The 20056-nt window shown below is 45.7% G+C and overlaps 1 long non-coding RNA gene across 4 annotated transcripts in view; it reads right to left on the bottom strand.

The window, feature by feature from the left end:
- LOC139234978 (uncharacterized) overlaps positions 1 to 20056 on the bottom strand; it is a 114562-nt gene that overhangs the window by 52645 nt on the left and 41861 nt on the right. For all 4 annotated transcript variants that reach the window (XR_011588380.1, XR_011588378.1, XR_011588379.1 and 1 more), the window contains exon 2: positions 16431 to 16522. This is a non-coding gene — a long non-coding RNA (uncharacterized lncRNA). The remainder of the gene's footprint in view (positions 1 to 16430; positions 16523 to 20056) is intronic.

Here is a 20056-nt window from a genome sequence, read left to right as displayed (position 1 = left end):
GTTTCACAGCACAAGAGTAAGCCATTCGGCTCATTGTGTGTGTGTCAGGCCGCTGAAAGAGCAAGTGCCTCAGTTCCATTCCCCTGCCTTCTCCCTGCACACATTTAAAGTTTTCTTTTTCAAATATTTGTCCACCTTCCTTTTAAAAACTATTATGGATTCGGCTTCCCCTGCTGTTTCTGGCAGAGCATTTCATATCCTACCAACCCTCTGTGTAGAAAACATTTTCTAACTTAGCTCTTTGTTCTTTTGGTGGAGATGATCGTATATTTGTGCCTCTAGTCACCACCGTACAGTGGAAATAGATTTTACCTCATCAAAATCCCATAAAATTTAAAATACCTCGGTCAAGTCACTGCGCAATTTTCTTTGTTCGAATGAAAAGACAATTTTCTTATCTCAAAAGCTACTTTCATTAGCCAGAAAGGAGTTAGAATATGTACTCTCAACCAGAAAACAATCTGTTTCCATGGTGTCCCGACTCCCTGTGGTTTCTGGGAACAACTGATTAATTAAAAAATAATCATAATGCCACTTGAATGTGATCATGTAAAAACAGAATTCTCTTGATATACATTCATCTAGGACTCTATTGAAGACATTTTCAACATGAAGATAAGTGCCTCCATTAAATTAGATCAAAAGCACTGTTTTAACTAAAAGACTGACTGAGTGCTGGAGCACAGATTTATCTTATCACATGGAAGCTGCTGTGATAACGGAGCAGTTATTATCATTATAAGAACATAAGAAATAGGAACAGGAGTAGGCCATATGACCCCTCGAACCTGCTCCGCCATTCAATAAGATCATATGTAATCTGATCATGGACTCAGCTCCACTTCCCCGCCCGTTCCCCATAACCCCTGATCCCCTTATTGTTTAAGAAACTGTCTATTTCTGTCTTAAATTTATTCAATGTCCCAGCCTCCACAGCTCTCTGAGGCAGCGAATTCCATTGATTTACAACCCTCTGAGAGAAGAAATTTCTCCTCATCTCTGTTTTAAATGGGCAGCCCCTTATTCTAAGATCATGCCCTCTAGTTCTAATCTCCTCCATCAGTGGAAACATCCTCTCTGCATCCCCCTCAGAATCTTATACATTTCGATAAGATCACCTCTCATTCTTCTGAATTCCAATGAGTAGAGGCCCAACCTACTCAACCTTTCCTCATAAGTCAACCCCTTCATCCCCAGAGTCAACCGAGTGAACCTTCTCTGAACTGCCTCCAAAGCAAGGATATCCTTTCGTAAATCTGGAAACCATGGAAATATGGAAGAAATCTTGTTGTGCGAGGCCCCTTGGGGAAGAGTGACCATAATATGGTAGAATTCTTTATTAAGATGGAGAGTGACACAGTTAATTCAGAGACTAGGGTCCTGAACTTAAAGAAAGGTAACTTCGATGGTATGAGACATGAATTGGCTAGAATAGACTGGCGAATGATACTTAAAGGGTTGACGGTGGATAGGCAATGGCAAATATTTAAAGATCACATGAATGAACTTCAACAATTGTACATCCCTTTCTGGAGTAAAAAATAAAACGGGGAAGGTGGCTCAACCATGGTAACAAGGGAAATTAAGGATAGTGTTAAATCCAAGGAAGAAGCATATAAATTGGCCAGAAAAAGCAGCAAACCTGAGGACTGGGAGAAATTTAGAATTCAGCACAGGAGGACAAAAGATTAGGAGGGTGAAACTAGAGTATGAGAGGAAGCTTGCTGGGAACATAAAAACTGACTGCAAAAGCTTCTATAAATATGTGAAGAGAAAAAGATTAGTGAAGACAAACGTAGGTCCCTTGCAGTCAGAATCAGATGAATTTATAATGGGGAACAAAGAAATGGCAGACCAATTGAACAAATACTTTGGTTCTGCCTTCATGAAGGAAGACACAAATAACGTTCCGGAAATACTAGGGGACCAAAGGAGACGAGAAGGAGGAACTGAAGGATATCCTTATTAGTCAGGAAATTGGGTTAGGGAAATTGATGGGATTGAAGGTGATAAATCCCCAGGGCCTGATAGTCTGCATCCCAGAGTACTTAAGGAAGTGACCCTAGAAATAGTGGATGCATTGGTGATCATTTTCCAACAGTCTATCGACTCTGGATCAGGTCCTATGGACTGGAGGGTAGCTAATGTAACACCACTTTTTAAAAAAGGAGGGAGAGAGAAAACGGGAAATTATAGACTGGTCAGCCTGACATCAGAAGTGGGGAAAATGTTGGAATCAATTATTAAAGATGAAATAGCAGCATATTTGGAAAGCAGTGACAGGATCAGTCCAAGTCAGCATGGATTTATGAAAGGGACATCATGCTTGACAAATCTTCTATAATTTTTTGAGGATATAACTAATAGAGTGGACAAGGGAGAACCAGTGGATGGGGTGCATTGTGCTTTCAAAAGGCTTTTGACAAGGTCCCACACAAGAGATTGGTGTGCAAAATTAAAGCACATGGTATTGGAGGTAATGTACTGACGTGGATAGAGAAATGGTTGGCAGACAGGAAGCAGAGAATCGGGGTAAACAGGTTCTTTTCAGAATGGCAGGCAGTGACTACTGGGGTGCCGCAGGGCTCAGTGCTGGGACCCAGCTATTTATAATATACATCAATGATTTAGATGAAGGAATTGAGAGTAATATCTCCAAGTTTGCAGATGACACTAAGCTTGATGGCGATGTGAGCTGTGCGGAGGATGCTAAGAGGCTGCAGAGTGACTTGGACAGGTTAGGTGAGTGGGCAAACGCATGGCAGATGCAGTATAATATGGGTAAATGTGTGGTTATCCACTTTGGTGTCAAAAACATGAAGGCAGAATATTATCTGAATGGTGGAGTTTAGGAAAAGGGGAGGTGCAACGAGACCTGGGTATCATGGTACGTCAGTCATTGTAGGTTGGCATGCAGGTGCAGCAGGCGGTGAAGGCGGCAAATGGTATGTTGGCCTTCATAGCTAGGGGATTTGCGTATAGGAGCAGGGAGGTCTTACTGCAGTTGTACAGGACCTTGGTGAGGCCTCACCTGGAATATTGTGTTCAGTTTTGTTCTCCTAATCTGAGGAAGGACATTCTTGTTATTGAGGGAGTGCAGTGAAGGTTCACCAGACTGATTCCCAGGATGACAGGACTGATACATGAGGAGAGACTGGATCGACTGGGCCTGTATTCACTGGAGTTTAGAAGAATGAGAGGAGATCTCATAGAAACATATAAAATTCTGACGGGACTGGACATGTTAGATGCAGGAAGAATGTTCCTGATGTTTGGGGAGTCCAGAACCAGGGGACATAGTCTTAGGATAAGGGGTAAGCCATTTGGGACCTAGATGAGCAGAAACTTCTTCACTCAGAAAGTTGTTAACTTGTGCAATTCTCTTCCTCAGAGAGTTGTTGATGCCAGTTCGTTAGATGTATTCAAGAGGGATATGGCTCTATGGCTAAAGGGATCAAGAGGTATGGAGAGAAAGCTGGAAAGGGGTACTGAGGTAAATGATCAGCCATGATCTTGTTGAATGGCGGTGCAGGCTCGAAGGGCCGAATGGCCTACTCCTGCACCTATTTTCTATGTTTCAAAACTGCAGGCTGTATCTCAGGTGTGGCCTCACCAATACCTTATATAGCTGTCGCAAACCTTCCCTGTTTTTATACTCCATCCACTTTGCAACAAAGGTCAAGATACCATTGGCCTTCCTGATCAGTTGCTGTACCTGCATACTATCCTTTTGTGTTTCCTGCAGAAGTACTCCCAGGTCCCGCTGTATTCCAGCACTTTGCAATCTTTCTCCATTTAAATAATAACTTGCTCTTTGATTTTTTTCTGCCAAAGTGCATGACCTCACACTTTCCAACATTTATACTCCATCTGCCAAATTTTTGCCCACTCACTTAGCCTGTCAATGTCCTTTTGCAGATTTTTTGTGTCCTCCTCACACATTGCTTTTCCTCCCATCTTTGTATCATCAGCAAACTTGGCTACGTTACACACAGTCCCTTCTTCCAAGTCGTTAATATAGATTGTAAATAGTTGGGGTCCCAGCACTGACCCCTGCGGCATCCCACTAGCTACTGGTTGCCAACCAGAGAATGAACCATTTATCCCGACTCTCTGTTTTCTGTTCATTAGCCAATCCTCGATCCATGCTAATATATTACCCCCAACCCCGTGAACTTTTATCTTGTGCAGTAACCTTTTATGGGAAGCAGCAAGTTTTCATTAATGATTGTGAAACATCAAATCTCTCCAATGGAACATGTGGTCTAATGTATATGATTGAAATTACTTTGAATATTTGCATCAGCTCTATTGATTTTTGCATGGGAAGGGCTGATACACATGCCCTTGGATTCATATATCGTGTCAGCTGTGGCTCAGTGGGTAGCTCTCTCGCCTCCGAGTCAGAAAGTTGTGGGTTCTGTACAGTCTTTACTCTGCAGCATGAAACCACACGAGGCACATTCTGGGAACAAGGTCACTCTGCGACCTTAACTTTTTATTCACAGGACTCCAAGTGATGACCCTTGCATGGGACCTCCCTTTTTATACCTGTGTGATCAGGTAAGGAGTGTCTCCCACAAGTTCACCCCTTGGGGTCAAGGTGTGCATCTAGGTTGAGTGTATAAAGTAATACAGTGGTGTTACATTGAGGTTACATACATGACATCACCATCCCCCCCAAAGACTTATTGGGATCATAGGTTTAGTCTTTCAGTTGGTTTATGCTTCCTCGTGGAGCGCTGCAGTTGGGGCTCTGGTTGTTAGACGCTGACGCGAGTGTCTGTCACCTGTGGTGATTCCGGCCTGTCCGCAGGGACTGTGCATTCTTCTGATTGCTCTTGTTGCTCGTTCACTGGCGGTGTTGTGAGCTCCATCTCATGATCTTCTTCAGGTCACTCCGTGTCGATGCTGAACCTTTTTTTTTTTACTTGGTCCAGATGCTTACGGCATATCTGACCATTCTTGAGTTTTACCACGATGACCCTATTCCCCTCTTTATCAATTACAGTGCCCTCAAGCCATTTGTGCCCCATGACGTGATTGAGGATGAATACAGGATCATTTATTTCTATACATCTCCCCCTCGCATTACGGTCATGGTACTTGTTTTGTGACTTGCGCTTTCCCTCAACTATGTCGGTCAGGACTGGGTGAATGAGGGACAACTGAGTTTTGAGTGTCCGTTTCATTAGTAGCTCTGCGGGCGGGACCCCCGTGAGCGAGTGCGGTCGGGATCTATAGGCCAGCAGGAGGAGCGATAGGCGGCATTGTAGGGAGGGTCCTTGAATCCTGATGAATGATTTGGACCGCACGTTCCGCCTGGCCATTGGAGGCCGGCTTAAACGGCGCAGTCCTGACGTGGTTGATGCCATTGCCCGACATAAACTGTCAGAATTCGTAGCTTGTGAAACATGGGCCATTATCACTGACCAGGATGTCCGGCAAGCCATGGGTTGCAAAGATCGCACGTAGGCTTTCCACGGTGGTGGATGACGTGCATGAATTTAGAATGATGCACTCGATCCATTTCGAGTACGCATCTATCACAATAAGGAACATTTTACCCATGAACGAGCCCGCGTAGTCAACATGAATGCGTGACCATGGCCTGGTGGGCCAGGGCCACGGGCTGAGCGGGGCCTCACTGGGGGTATTACCCAGCTGGGCACACGTCGTGCACCTGCGAACACAGTGTTCCAGGTCTGAATCAATTCCAGGCCACCAAACGTGTGACCGGGCAATGGCCTTCATCAGCACAATGCCTGGGTGCTCGCTGTGGAGTTCCCTGATGAATGCCTCCCTGCCCTTCTGGGGCATAACTACCCGGCTGCCCCATAGTAGGCAGTCGGCTTGGATGGAGAGCTCATCCATCCGTCTGTGGAATGGTCTGACCTCCTCAGGGCATGCTCCGTGTGTGGGCGCCCAATCCCCAGTCAGGACACATTTCTTAATCGGGGATAGGAGGGAATCTCTGTTTGTCCAGATTTTGATCTGGCGGGCTGTGATGGGGGAGCCTGCGCTGTCAAAGGCATCGACAGCCATGACCATCTCGGCGCTTTGCTCCACTGCCCCCTCAGTGGTGGCCAGTGGAAGACTGCTGAGCGTGTCAGCGCAATTTTCAGTGCCGGGCCAGTGCCGGATGGAGTTGTTATAAGCAGCCAGCGTGAGGGCCCATCTCTGTATGCGAGCCGATGCGTTGGCATTGATAGCCTTGCTGTCAGATAACAGGGATGTTAATGGCTTGTGGTCCGTCTCTAATTCAAACTTCCTACCAAAGAGGTACTGATGCATTTTTTTTACGCCATAGACACATGCAAGCGCTTCCTTCTCAACCATGCCATATCTCCGTCTGCTTGAGAGAGCGACCTGGAGGCATAAGCCACAGGTTGTCGTTGACCCTCAGCATTGCCCTGCTGCAACAAGCACCCAACCCCATGGGACGATGCATCACATGTCAGAACCAATTTTTTTTTACAAGAGTCATACAGGGTCAACAACTTGTTTGAATAAAGTAGGTTTCGTGCCCGATCAAAAGCCCGTTCCTGACGGTCCCCCCAAAACCAATCGCAACCCTTACGCAGGAGCACATGTAGCGGCTCTAACAACGTGTTCAAGTTCGGCAGAAAGTTCCTGAAATAGTTAAACAGTCCCAGGAATAAACGCAACTCCGATGTGTTGCAGGGCCTGGGTGCTCGTCGAATCGCCTCTGTTTTGGATTCAGTGGGCTGAATCCCATCTGCAGCAACCCTCTAGCCCAGAAACTCAACCTCAGGAGGTAAGAACACACATTTAGACTTCTTGAGTCGCAGGCCTACCCGGTCCAGTCGACGTAGCACCTCCTCCAGGTTGTGGAGGTGTTCCTCGGTGTCTCGACCCATGATGAGGATGTCGTCCTGGAATACGATCGTTCCAGGAATGGATTTAAGCAGGCTTTCCACGTTTCGTTGAAAAATTGCGGCCGCTGATCGAATGCCAAACGGGCACCTGTTATAAACGAACAGTCCCTTGTGCGCGGTGATAGTGGTCAGTAGTTTGGATTCGTCGGCCAGGTCCTGGGTTATATAGGTTGAAGTGAGGTCCATCTTGGTGAACAGCTTGCCTCTCTAGAGCGGGTATTGGTCTTGTAGGGACACCCGATTGATGGTGGCCTTGTAGTCGCCACAGATCCTGACAGGGCCATCTGCTTTTAGGATGGGAATGATGGGGCTCACCCAGTCGCTGAATTCAGGTGAGATAATGCCCTCTCTCAACAGCCAGTCCAATTCGCTCTCTGTCTTTTCCAGCATTACATATGGCACCGCTCTGGCTTTGTGGTGCACTGGCCTGGCGTCCGGGGTGATGTGTATCACTATTTTAGTGCCTTTGAAAGTCCCGATGACAGGTTGGAATAGTGAGTCGAATTGTTACAGAACTTGTGAGCATGAACTTCGCTCCACAGATGACAGTGCGTGAACATCCCCCCATTTCCAGTTCATCTCGGCTAACCAGCTCCTCCCCAACAGTGCAGGACCATTGCCCGGGACAATCCAGAGCGGTAGCCGATTCACTAACCCGTTGTATGTGACAGCCAACATTGCACTGCCTAGCATCAGAATGTTTCTTTAGTGCAAGTCAGTAATTGTGTCTCAACACGTGCTAATTTTGATCTACTGGCTTTAAATGGCCATAGCTTCTCAAATTGCTGAACGCCCATGAGTGACTGGCTGGCCTCAGTGTCCAGCTCCATGCATACAGGGATACCATTTAACAAAACCTTCATCATCATGGGTGGCATTTTGGTGTATGAACTGTGAATATTCGCCACATGGACCCGCTGAACCTCGGCGTCCATCGATTCACCCCAAAAGTCATCCTGCCTCAAAGAACCCTCTTCTGGTCCATCCACCTCATATTAGTCTGGTTGCAGACTTCCTGCACGTCCGAGCTAAATGGCCACTGAGATTGCAGTTCCTGCAGACAAACTGTTGAAATCTGCAAGATCTGGCTGGATGTTTTCCCCCACACCTCCAGCACGAGTTAAAGTTTCCATTGTTGGGAACAAAGGGACTATGGCCAGGCATTCCGCGCTGACTGTCCCTTGGACTGCTCTTAAGTACCCTATTAGTGGGTGTCAATGGCCCCATCCCGGGCCGCATTGTCCGCTGTGATGGCGTGAATGTCCGTTCAGCCTGCCATTGTCTCTGTTGAAGTCCTACTCTGGGGATGTATTGCTGCCTGGGGGGTGTCGAACTGCCCCTGTCTGCCTGCGGGGCTCTGAGCCGCATTGATGATGTTGACTCCCTGATCCCTCGCCACGTTAGGGGCAGAATTGCGCGCGTATATTATTTTTGTCTCTTCCTCCCCCGCCATGAATGTTTGAGCTAACAACGCTGCCGTTTCCAAGGTCAAATCCTTGGTCTCAATTAACTTGCAGAAAATCCCCGCATGACCGATGCCCTCGATAAAGAAGTCCCTTAGCATCTCCCCCCTGCAGGCGTCTGTGAACTTACAGAGGCTGGCCAAACGCCGGAGGTCCGCTACGAAGTCCGGTGGGTGTAGAATCTGTGTCGGGCCATATGTATGCTACTCACCGGTTTGAGGTGCTCCCCGATCAATTTGCTAAGTTCTTCATAGGTTTTATCCGCCGGCTTTTCGGGTGCTAGTAAGTTCTTCATGAGCGCGTAAGTCTTTGGTCTGCAGCTGGTCAAAAGATGAGCCCTTCACTTGACGGCCATTGCATCCCCCAGCCAGTCTTTAGTAATGAAGCTTTGCTGAAGCCTCTCGACAAAATCGTCCCAGTCTTCCCCAACACAGTATCGTTCCTCTGTGCTACCGGTGGCCATTCTCGTGGGTCATGAATTCCCGTTTCTCGTCACCAATGTAAAGTCCTTACTCTACAGCATGAAACCACACGAGGCACATTCTGGGAACAAGGTCACTCTGCGACCTTAACTCTTTATTCACAGGACTCCAAAAGTGATGACCCTGCGTGGGACCTCCCTTTTTATACCTGTGCGATCAGGTAAGGAGTGTCTCCCACAAGTTCACCCCTTGTGGTCAAGGTGTGCATCTAGGTTGAGTGTATACAGTAATACAGTGGTGTTACATTGAGGTTACATACATGACAGGTTCAAATCCCACTCCGAAACTTGAGCTCATAATCTAGGCTGACATTCCCAGTGCAGTGCTGAGGGAGTGCTGCTCTATCGGAGGTGCTGTCTTTTGGATGAGACATTAAACCGAGGCCCCGTCTGCCCTCTCATTTGGATGTAAAAGATTCCATGGCACTATTTCAAAGAAGAGCAGGGGAATTATCCCCGGTGTCCTAATCAATATTTATCCTTCAATCAACGTCACTAAAACAGATTATCTGGTCATTATCACATTGCTGTTTGTGGGAGTTTGCTGTGTGCAAATTGGCTGCCCCATTTCCCACATTACAAGAGCGGCTACACTCCAAAAGTACTTAATTGGCTGTAAAGCGCTTTGAGGCGTCCGGTGGTTGTGAAAGGCACTATATAAATGCAAGTAATTTTTCTTTTTATAATGTCTTGGAAAGATCATCATCATAGGCAGTCCCTCAGAATCAAGGAAGACTTGCTTCCACTCTTAACATGAGTTCTTAGGTGGCTGTGCAGTTCAATACGAGAACAGGTGGGACAGAAAGGAGGGTGGGGTGGTGGAACTGGTTTGCCGCACACTCTTTCCACAGCCTGCGCTTGATTTCTGCATGAACTGGGGTAATGATATAGGGCCCAAATTTCCCCAACCCCTGTTTTCAGGGCACTCTCCCGAGATGCGCCGACTTTGTGCGCTGGAAACGGCGCGAAAAACTTACTCACGATTGTGGCCACTCTGCTGTGTGTCCCGGGTCCTGGCACGGTGCTCCTCGTGGAGTAGTGAGCGGAGCTACAGCCCTGCGCCGAAAACAGTGCCGGCAGCTGCGCGCGTGCGCAGTAGAGCGGTTGCACATGCGCAGTAGCTCCGTCCCATGATTGTGATGATGATGCCTGCAGAACGCGTCCAGCCCCTATCCCAGGCCGAATGGCCTGCCGCACAGGCCGGCCGCTGAGGGCTGCAAGAAACGGGTTGGCGCAACTGAGTTTTGATCAGGGCGAGAAAGGGAGGGGAGGTTGGTCGTCTTTGGCTGCAGTCTAATGGTTTGGACTGAGGATAGCTTGTCATGTAGTGACATCGCTTGCCATGCTGGGCTGGCTTTGTATTCGTTTGGTTGGGTGGTGGTCTTGTCATGTTAAAGAAGCACATATACAGTGACAGCCATGTGCTTAACCTACATACCATCCTGTGTATCAATAAATAACCAGCAGTTAGGTTGTATTACAAATAATTTGTGTGTGAAGCTCTTTGAAGATGTCAGTAGGGAAAAAGGGAAAAAGGGAAAATGGGCAAAAAGGGAAAAAATTCCCGCCCGAAAAGGTTGAAAGTCGGTGGGGCGGCAGTCGCATTCTCCCGCCCCTATCCCAGGCCGAAGGTAGGATTTACTTCAGCTCTTTATTTGTTAATTTTATTAATTTAATTATTTATTTCAGTTCTTAAGTTTTTATTGAATGGTGATTACTGCTTGTGCTTTCTTTGGTGCTTGGTGGAGCTTGAAATGTTGTTTAGGTGCAAGGTTCCTTCTATTTTTTTTATTTGTTATTTATTGATTGCTTGTTACTTTGGTCTTGGTGCTTTAGGTGCATTGTTGCTTCTATTTTATTTGTTAATTAATTGCTTATTACTTTTTGTGCTTTGTTTGGTGCTTGGTGGTGCTTTAAATGTCGTTACTTGCACCGATTCCTTAACTGTAAGTAAGGTCTTTCTGTGCGGACAAAAGTGGGCACATACTCTGCCCTAAGTTAGTTTAGTATCACTTTTTTCTGGCCAAAATAGCATAAATGGTGTAAGTGGCTGGGAACGCCCCCTTTTGAGAAAAAAAACTGAGCTAACAAAAAACCTAACTCACTCACTTACACTGGCGCAAATTAAATGGTCATATTTACAACTTAAAAGATAGTCCAGAAAAATCAAGTTACACCAAAAAAAATGGTGCAACTCATGGGGAAATTTGGGCCCATAGTATTAGCACTTACAGGTACACCTTATTTCACTAAGTAGCAATGTTGCATATATGTTGCAATTCAGCAACATGGCCTTAATTAGGATCTGACGATTTATTGCTTAGCCAACCAGGTTGGGGCAGACACCTAGCCAGAGAATGAGGATGGAGTTCTGTAAGCAGAGACTGAGCTGATGAGCACTGCTGGATATAACATGGGTTTTAAGCCTTGACAGAGATATTTTTCTTTTGAGGACTGCAAAGAACGCTGAAACCGGCTGAGAATCAGACCGTTACTGAGGGAGAATTCGCAGAGGTGAGGAGTTCACAACCCTCTTCACACACTTCCAATTAAAGGAGGTCACAGAGAGGTTGTGGGTGCGTCGTCAGGAATAAAAGCAGGGCCAAAGGGCAACCGCAATAAAATCGAATCGTTTTTTTTCCCCACTTTCAGGACCCAATGCAGAGGTTAGCGCTGAAATTTAAGAAAATACATTCACCGTACTAATGGAAGTGACAGGTCCTGTTTGTCCAGAGAAACTTGGCCATTGCAGGTGCTTACTCACAAGAATAGTACTGGCACAGTGGTGTAATAGTAATGTTACTGAACTAGTAATCCAGCAAGCCTGGACTAATAATCCAGGGAACGTAAATTCAAATCCCACCATGGCAGTTTGAGAATTTCAAAAGTCTGGAAATTAAAAGCTGGTATCGGTAAAAGTGACCATGAAGCTGTCAAATTGTTGTAAAATCCCAACTGGTTCACTAATGTATGGCCGATATGTGACTCCAGTCTCATAGCAGCATGGCTGACATATCACTGCCCTTTGAAATGGTCTACATCGGTCAAACAGCTCTCAACACTTCAAGAAAAGGGCCCAGCACCACCTTCTCGGGGCAACTAGGGATGGACAGCAAATGCCGGCTTTACCAGCGACTCCCACACCCTGAGAATTAATTTTAAGAAAAGAATCGAGGTGAAAAGGAGGCAGACTCTGGGTTACTCCTGGCTAAGATCAGCAGTGGGAGAAGGCTTCCAATTGTCATCCTATTCCAGGTAGGCCTCATGACACAGGTGGCCATGGCAGGGGGTGAAAAGGATGAAAGTGATAAAATCAAGTCGCTTAGCAAGTAACAACTCAGGATTCGCCACTGAGGCCTAGAAGGGCGGATTTCATGACAAACTGGTGCTTGTGCCTTTGGGGTTACGTCAATAAGAACCAGATTGCACGGAGACTATTTCGAGCCAGGGTGTCCCTGGAGATGGAGCACGGGGTGTCCACTGGTACTCTCGTGGCCTTCCGCAAGAGGTGCGCACCGGAGGGACTGGAGTGCATCGTCACCCCCGGCAACCAAATTCTAATTTGATCTATTTAATGTTAAAAGTTTAATTTGTCGATTTTAGTGCCCCCTTTAATCACTTGATTATTTGTTCAACTAAAATAGTTTCACTGAGACTACGAGTACGGAATGTCAGTGCCTTGCACCGCGCAGACACACAGATTTCATTTTACATTGTTGGCTTGGGCCTGTGACAACCACCAAATCGTGACTTGTCACAGCTCCACAGAAAGGCAACCTGTATCGTGGGTACCCATTTCGCAGCCCTGCTTACATGTCTTACAACAATAACAACTTGTATTTCTTGGTAGTCTGTCGTATCCAACAAAGACGTTGATATGCTAATCATCAATGGCATGTGTCTTCAAGTGACTGTATCGGCCAATTCTGGATGCACTTAGTCTCTTGCACGTCGGACAAGGGAAGTTCGATGTGCCTGATGCTGACAGTACTGCCACCTGATGTCGTCTATCTCTAGTGTCCCACAGGCATTGACATCGGCTGTCTTCGAAGGTCTAGCAAGCAGTCCTCATGAGGGTTCGCCACTGGATTTTATTAGCTGCTGTATTCTCGAGGTCCTTTGGTCGGATGCCACGGTACTGGAGGTTAGCCTTGATGCAATCTTTGTAGCGCTTGCGGGGGCGCCCCTGGTGTCTTCGACCTTCACAGAGCTTGCCGTGAAGAAGCTGACGAGAGATCCTTGACTCATTGGATGCGGATGACATGTCCAGCCCACCGGAACTGGGCTCGCATGATCATCACCTCGATGCTAGTTGATTGTGCTCTCTTCAGAACCTCAAAGTTTGATTTTCGGTCTTGCCAACGTATGTGGAGTATAGATCTGAGACTGCGCATATGGAAAGCTTCCAACTTTTTGATGTGACACCTGTAGGGTGCCCAGGTCTCACATCCATAAAGGAGAGATGAGAGAATGACTGCTCTATACACCAACAGTTTAGTTGACAGTCGGATGTGGTGGTGACTCAACACCTTAGTGCGCAAGCGACCAAGTGCCTGGCTGGCTTTACAGATCCTTGCATCAATCTCCTTGTCCAAGGACCCATCACTTGATATGGTGCTGCCAAGGTACTTGAAGCTGTCCACTGACTTTAGTTGTATACTGCCGATGGAGACTGTGGGAGCAGGTGCTGTGGTGCCAGGGGGAGGCTGATAGAGAACCTCGGTTATACTAAGGCTGATGGTTAGGCCAAACAATTCTGTTGCCTCAGCAAATTTGCTGAGTATGAATTGTAGGTCACTCTCCTCGTGTGCCATAAGGGCACAGTCATCAGCAAAGAGTGCCTCTAGGATGAGTCGTTTCCGTTCTTTGGTCCTTGCAGCAAGGCGGCGGAGGTCGAACAGTGAACCATATAATCGATATTTTAGGTAGACCCCAAACTCCAAGTCTTTTATGGCATAGTTCAAGACGCAGGTAAAGAATAGGTTGAACAGTACTGGAGCGAGTACACAACCTTGTTTCACTCCATTTGAGATAGCAAATGGGGCCTTGGTTGTGCCGTCTGAGAGCACTTCACCTGTCATGTTGTCATGAAACAGCTCAATGATGTGGACATTTCGCAGCCCTGCTTACATGACTTACAACAACAACTTGTATTTATATAGCGCTGTTAATGTAGTAAAATGTCCCAAGGTACATCACAGGAATGTTATAAGATCAACAATTTGACACCGACCCACATAAGGAGATATTAAGGCAGGTGGCCAAAAGCTTGGTCAAAGAGGCATGTTTTAAGGAGCGTCTTAAAGGGGGAGAGAGGTAGAGAGGTGGCGAGGTTTAGGGAAGGAATTCCAGAGTTTGGGGCCTAGGCAACAGAAAGCACGGCCACCAATGTTTGAGCGATTATAATCAAGGATGCTCAAGAGGATTAAAGGATCACAGACATCTCGGGGGGTTGTGAGGCTGGAGGAGATTAGAGAGATAGGGAGGGGCAAGATCATGGAGGGATTTGAAAACAAGGATGAGACATTTGAAATCAAGGCGTTGTCTTAAAAAAAGTTTTCCTAAAGTAAGTTCCAATTAAAATGAAATGAGCTACAAGAACTTCATTCTAACTGTTCCGTGAGGAATTTTTTCAATTTGAACTTTATCAGAATACTGGGATGCATATGAAGACACATGTTATGTGAGTGAGATTTATATTTGCAGCTTCTGTGCTTTAGGTCAGCAAAGCGGCATTGCTAGGACTCTGGCAGCTTGTTTGAAATACCTCACTGTCAGTATGGCCTTCAGTCATGATTTGATTTTAAACAGCTGAAGTACTTCCATCAATTCCACCCAATGTCAAAAAAGTAACTTGAAAGTGAATGGCGAGGTGGATATCAGTCTCTAATGACGTGAGTAAATTGCAAAAAAGAAACATGGATAACTAAATCCCTGAGGACACACAAAAGGAATGATCTGTAAAAGGATGTGTCAAGGTTTGAGGTACCATGTATATTTGATTTTCCATACTTTTTGACAAGCCCTATGGGGTCAAAATTCCGTTTCTACCGCCACCTGTTACTGCTGGTGACTAACGGGCGGCAAAGGCCTACCTTCGACGGTAAGCAGAGTCGACGCCTACTCAGAAATTCAGTCAGCTCTTTGGCAGAGGCACCAAGAGCTAACGCTCCGCTGGCTAACGCCACCCGTGTGGTGACATCATCCAGCGTGCAACGCCTCCTTGGTGCCACTGTCGGCCTTCCCAGCAGGCGTTCTTACAGCCTGAAAAGAGTGGTGAGTAAACAGCGGAACTCGGGCCTCCTGAGCTCCCGCCTGAGGATAAGTGGCAACATCTCAAAAACGGCGGTATCGAATTTTGACCCCAATGTATGTAAAAGGGAAAGAAATGAAGTGTAATGTGGCACAAATCTAACTTTGGGACAAAATTGACGTGTTATATTTCCAACTGTACTATCACTTTCAAAGTTGATACTTTTGGTGATTTCTTTTCTCCCAGTTCAGGAAAACGATGCATGGTTAGTGCTGGGGCTTAAATACTTTTCCATCCTGGGCTCTTGTTGATGCATGAAGCACTCTTCTGGTAGCTACAACATGGGTTAGCTGTGGGGTAAAATTACTTCTACATTGCTTCATGGGGAAAAATCTTCCCTAAAGGTCCCTTAGTCCCAAGAGGAAATTGGTGCCTTTTTTTTTATTTGCTACAGTATTCCATGAGCCTATCTGAGTGCAATTATGTGCCAGTTTTCTTCAGCAGTTTTCATAGAATCATAGAATGATACAGCACAGAAGAAGGCCATTCAGCCCATCATGTCTGTTGCCAGCTGTTTGAAAAAGCTATCCAATTAATTCCATTCCTCTGCTCTTTCCTCATAGTCCTACAAAACTTTCCCCTTCAAGAATTTATCCAATTTCTTTTTGGAAGTTATTATTGAATCTGCTTCCACTGCTCTTTCAGGCAACGCATTCCAGATCATAACAACTGGTTGCACAAAATACATTCTCATCTCACCTCTGGTTCTTTTGCCAATTTGTGCTGTGAAATAACGCTCTTTTAAAAAAAAATTGTTCTTGGAATATCAGCAAGACTACATTTATTATCCTTCCTAGTCTCATAATGGAATGGCTTGCGAGGCCACTTCAGAGGGCATTTAGAATCAATTTCGATAACTGAAATTTTCCAGGTGGAGGGGGGCGGTCAGCTGGTGGGATCGGTGGTGGATAGGGAAATGTGATTTTTTTTTTGACAGCACTGTCAAGCCACCGCAATGTGCCTGTTCCAATGGCAGATGTGTGATCTCTGATCCGACCTGATCTGCAGAGGCGGGTGACCCAATTAAACCAATTATTGCTTTTAACCTTAATGTTTAACTTTAACTGCTCACCCACGGGGTTCATACTGCTCAGGCACCACGTCTGTGAATCTGAGGCGGGAGTTGAATGGCCATTGCTCCAGCTAATTACTTGACAACTTCAAATGTACAGTAAAAGCTCCCACCTGACAGAACATCACTTTCCTCAGCCACAAGCTGTTTATCAGTTTATTTCCAACACAGATTCTGAAAGCTTTCCACTTTCCACTTTCACCTTATTGGAAGAACTCTCTCACCGTTGAAAGAATGCTTCTGTCATCTGTACTTCACCTGCCATCCATACTAACAACATGGGTGCCCTTTATACTGCAAAAAAAGCAAAATTAGACTTCAGATTCCAATTCAAGTACATTTTTTAAAGAATAGAGCATATTTATATTTCAAACAGAGAACTTTTAAGATTCAGGGTTTATATAGGAAGGGTTTTGCGACCTCATTGAGAGCTCAGTTGATAATAACATTGCCTGATGTAGTACTGAGCTACATAGAACAGGAGGATCCAAGGCTCATCCCTTCTTCTAAACTGGGTTAGCTTAACCCAGCTCGAGGTTATGGTTGGGATGCTACAGTTGGTCTCTGGTAGGGAGCAAGGAAAAATCAGCCAGAGTTCCTATTCCTGTTCAGTGTCTGGGGACCTCCACTGGGAAATGTGTAACTGTCAGCTGAGGATAGGAGCAAGCTCGTCTCTGATGCCCTCCATGGTTGAGCAGCGTCCATTCATGGACAAGACTCATGTGCATGAAGAAAGGCCACTCAGGCGAGGTGCTGGAGGTTTCCACGTGGCCTTGGAATGAGTCTGTGAAGTGCGAAGAAACTGGGGCGATGAAAAAAATAAATTATGAAGATTAATTTTGTTTGGGCAATGCGATCAAGCAACAACAACTTGTATTTATATAGCGCCTTTAATATAGTAAAGTGTCCCAAGGCACTTCACAGGAGTGCAATCCGACAGAATTTGACACTGAGCCACATAAAGAGATATTAGGACACATGACCAAAAGCTTGGTCAGAGAAATAGGTTTTAAGGAGCGTCTTAAAGGAGAGTGGTAGAGAAGTGAAGAGGTTTGGGGGGGAAATTTAGGGAGTACTTAGAGCCCAGGCAGCTGAAAGCACAGCCGCCAATGGTGGAGCGATTAAAATTGGGGATGCGCAAGAGGTCAGAATTGGAGGAGCGCAGAGATCTTGGAAGGTTGCAGGGTTGGAGAAGGTTAGAGAGATAGCGAGGGGCGAGGCTACGGAGGGATTTGAAAACAAGGATGAGAATTTTTTAAATAGAGGCGTTGCCTGACCAATGAGGGAGCTAATATAGGTCAGCGAACACAGACCACTATTCTTCTTCCGCGAAACATTCTTGCAAAATTTGTTCACAAGCATTTGGGATGTACCTGCATTCATCGGAGATCCCATTTTGCAGCAAAAGATTAAAATATTTTAAACATCAAACAGACACCTTTTGACCTGAGTGCATCATTAAAATTGCAGCTGTTTTGAAAATTACAGCTCTGAAAATGCCCCCTTGTTCTCACGACCATTTGTTCCCCAAGTTGTTGAAAAAGGGCAGCCTGTCTCCCACCTCCGACTCCCTGCCTATTTGTTCATTCCATCAGTAGCCCTGAAACAAACATTCTTCCTTCAAATCACGCGCTAATCACTTTCTATTTCATCTGCCCCTGCCATCAGGCCCTGAGCTTTGAGGGAAGGTGCACTGCATTTGGCAGATTGGCCCTGCTTACCTTTTCAGCTCTTGAGCTTGTATGCGCTTCAAATATAATTAGAAAAAATTCTATTATTCGAACGAACAACTGAAGAACCAAGTACTCATTAGGAGAGGGGGATAAAAAAAACCTGTAATAACACGACTGAATGCCAAGTCCTGTCACTGGGTAATGTTCCTGAATGCCAATAGGTTGCACTAGCAATCTGTGTAAAGGGCAAGCTTCAAAATACTGCCTTCGCCAAAAGACTGAATTCAGCTCTCTCGTTTAAATCTGCAGCCTGCTATTTCTAAATATTAATTTTCATTATCAATATAACTATTAGCCCGCTAAACACGTGCAACAATGATGAGTCACAATCCAGATATGTAATCTTTGAGTTTATGAGATGTCCTGGTGGAATAAACTGGAATCGAAGTCGAGTTGGCACATCTATAATATTTGTCTACAGCTGTCGTGTTTATCATACTTGCTTATGCTCTATGTTAAATTGAATCTGCAATTTTTCTCTGTGACTTAAAGGGATATTGCTATCCGGTTAGGGAGAACTCATGATTATCATAGAATGATACGGTGCAGAAGGAGGCCATTTGGCCCATTAATCATACATGTGCTGGCTCTTTGAAAAATATCCAATTAGTCCCACTCCCCCACTCTTTTCCCACAGTCCTGCATATTTTTCCCCTTTAAGTATTTATATAATTCTCTTTTGAAAGTTATTAAGAAACTCCTTCCACCACCCTTTCAGGCAGTGCATTCCTGAGCATAACAACTCACTGCGTTAAAAAAATTCTCTTCATCTCATCTCTGGTTCCTTTGTCAATTACCAATAAACCCTAAGAGATGTATGTCTACATTCATGATGGTGGTGGATTGTGAGCCTGGTCCTAATTTCTCTAGATATGAAGAGACAGGAATACCCTCCCTGAAAGCCTTCCTGATAAAGTGCAACATCCCCACTGACACCTGGGAGTCCCTGGCCAAAGACTGCCCTAAGTGGAGGAAGTGCATCCGGGAGGGCGCTGAGCACCTTGAGTCTCATCGCCGAGAGCATGCAGCAATCAAGCGCAGGCAGCGGAAGGAGCGTGCGGCAAACCAGTCCCACCCACCCCTTCCCTCAACGACGATATGTCCCACCTGTGACAGGTACTGTGGCTCTTGTATTGGACTGTTCATCCACCTAAGGACCCATTTTTAAGAATGGAAGCAAGTCTTCCTCGATGCCGAGAGACTACGTATGATGATGATGAAGAGTTTCAATGGAGAAAGCTTCAAAGAGAAATTTCGAGCATACTCAGAAGATGCTGGAAATACACAGCAGCTCAATCGTCATGTGTCGAGAGAATCCCCTACCGTGTTTTCACTATCCCTTCTGACCTTCTCCTCTCTGACCCCAAACGATACCATCCCTTTAGTTCTTTCTTCCCCTCCCCCTTTCAGATCTTGTTAAGAATCTGTTCTTTCCGAACACTCTCCAGTTCTGACGAAGGGTCATCGACCTGAAACGTTAACTCTGCTTCCTCTCCACAGGTGCTGCCCGACCCGCTGAGATTTCCAGCATTTTCTGTTTCTATTTCAGATTCCAGCATCCGCAGTATTTTGCTTTTGTACATGTTTTGAAGTTTTGGGTGTGTGCCATTCATCAGAACTCAAGACTAAAAGAGGAGCAGGCAGTTTAATAAGATAAAAAGAAAGAAAGACTTGCATTTATAAAGCGCATTTCATGGCCACCGGACATCTCAAAGTGCTCTGCAGCCAATGAAGTACTTTTGGAGTGTAGTCACTGTTGCAATGCGAGAGATGCAGAAGCCAACTTGCGCACAGCAAGCTCCCACAAACAGCAACATGATAATGACCGGATAATCTGTTTTTGTGATGCTGATTGAGGGATAAATATTGGTAGGAGAATAACAGAGAGAAAGGAGCAAGGGCGAGAGGGGAGAGAATCAACAGATGCGCCAATGATAGAGGGGGAGTTAATGGGATAGACTTTCCACAAAGCCCTCACCGCCCAAAAAATACCACTGAGCTTCATCAGTTAACGTCGGCGAAAGTTTCCACTAATTAGATAATTAAAACCGCCCGGCGAGAAAATGGTTCTTACACCAAGATTCTCGGCAGTTTC

This window comes from Pristiophorus japonicus, chromosome 2, assembly GCF_044704955.1.
Source record: "Pristiophorus japonicus isolate sPriJap1 chromosome 2, sPriJap1.hap1, whole genome shotgun sequence".
NCBI classification, from domain to species: domain Eukaryota; kingdom Metazoa; phylum Chordata; class Chondrichthyes; family Pristiophoridae; genus Pristiophorus; species Pristiophorus japonicus.
This window is presented reverse-complemented; position numbering and strand designations above follow the sequence as displayed.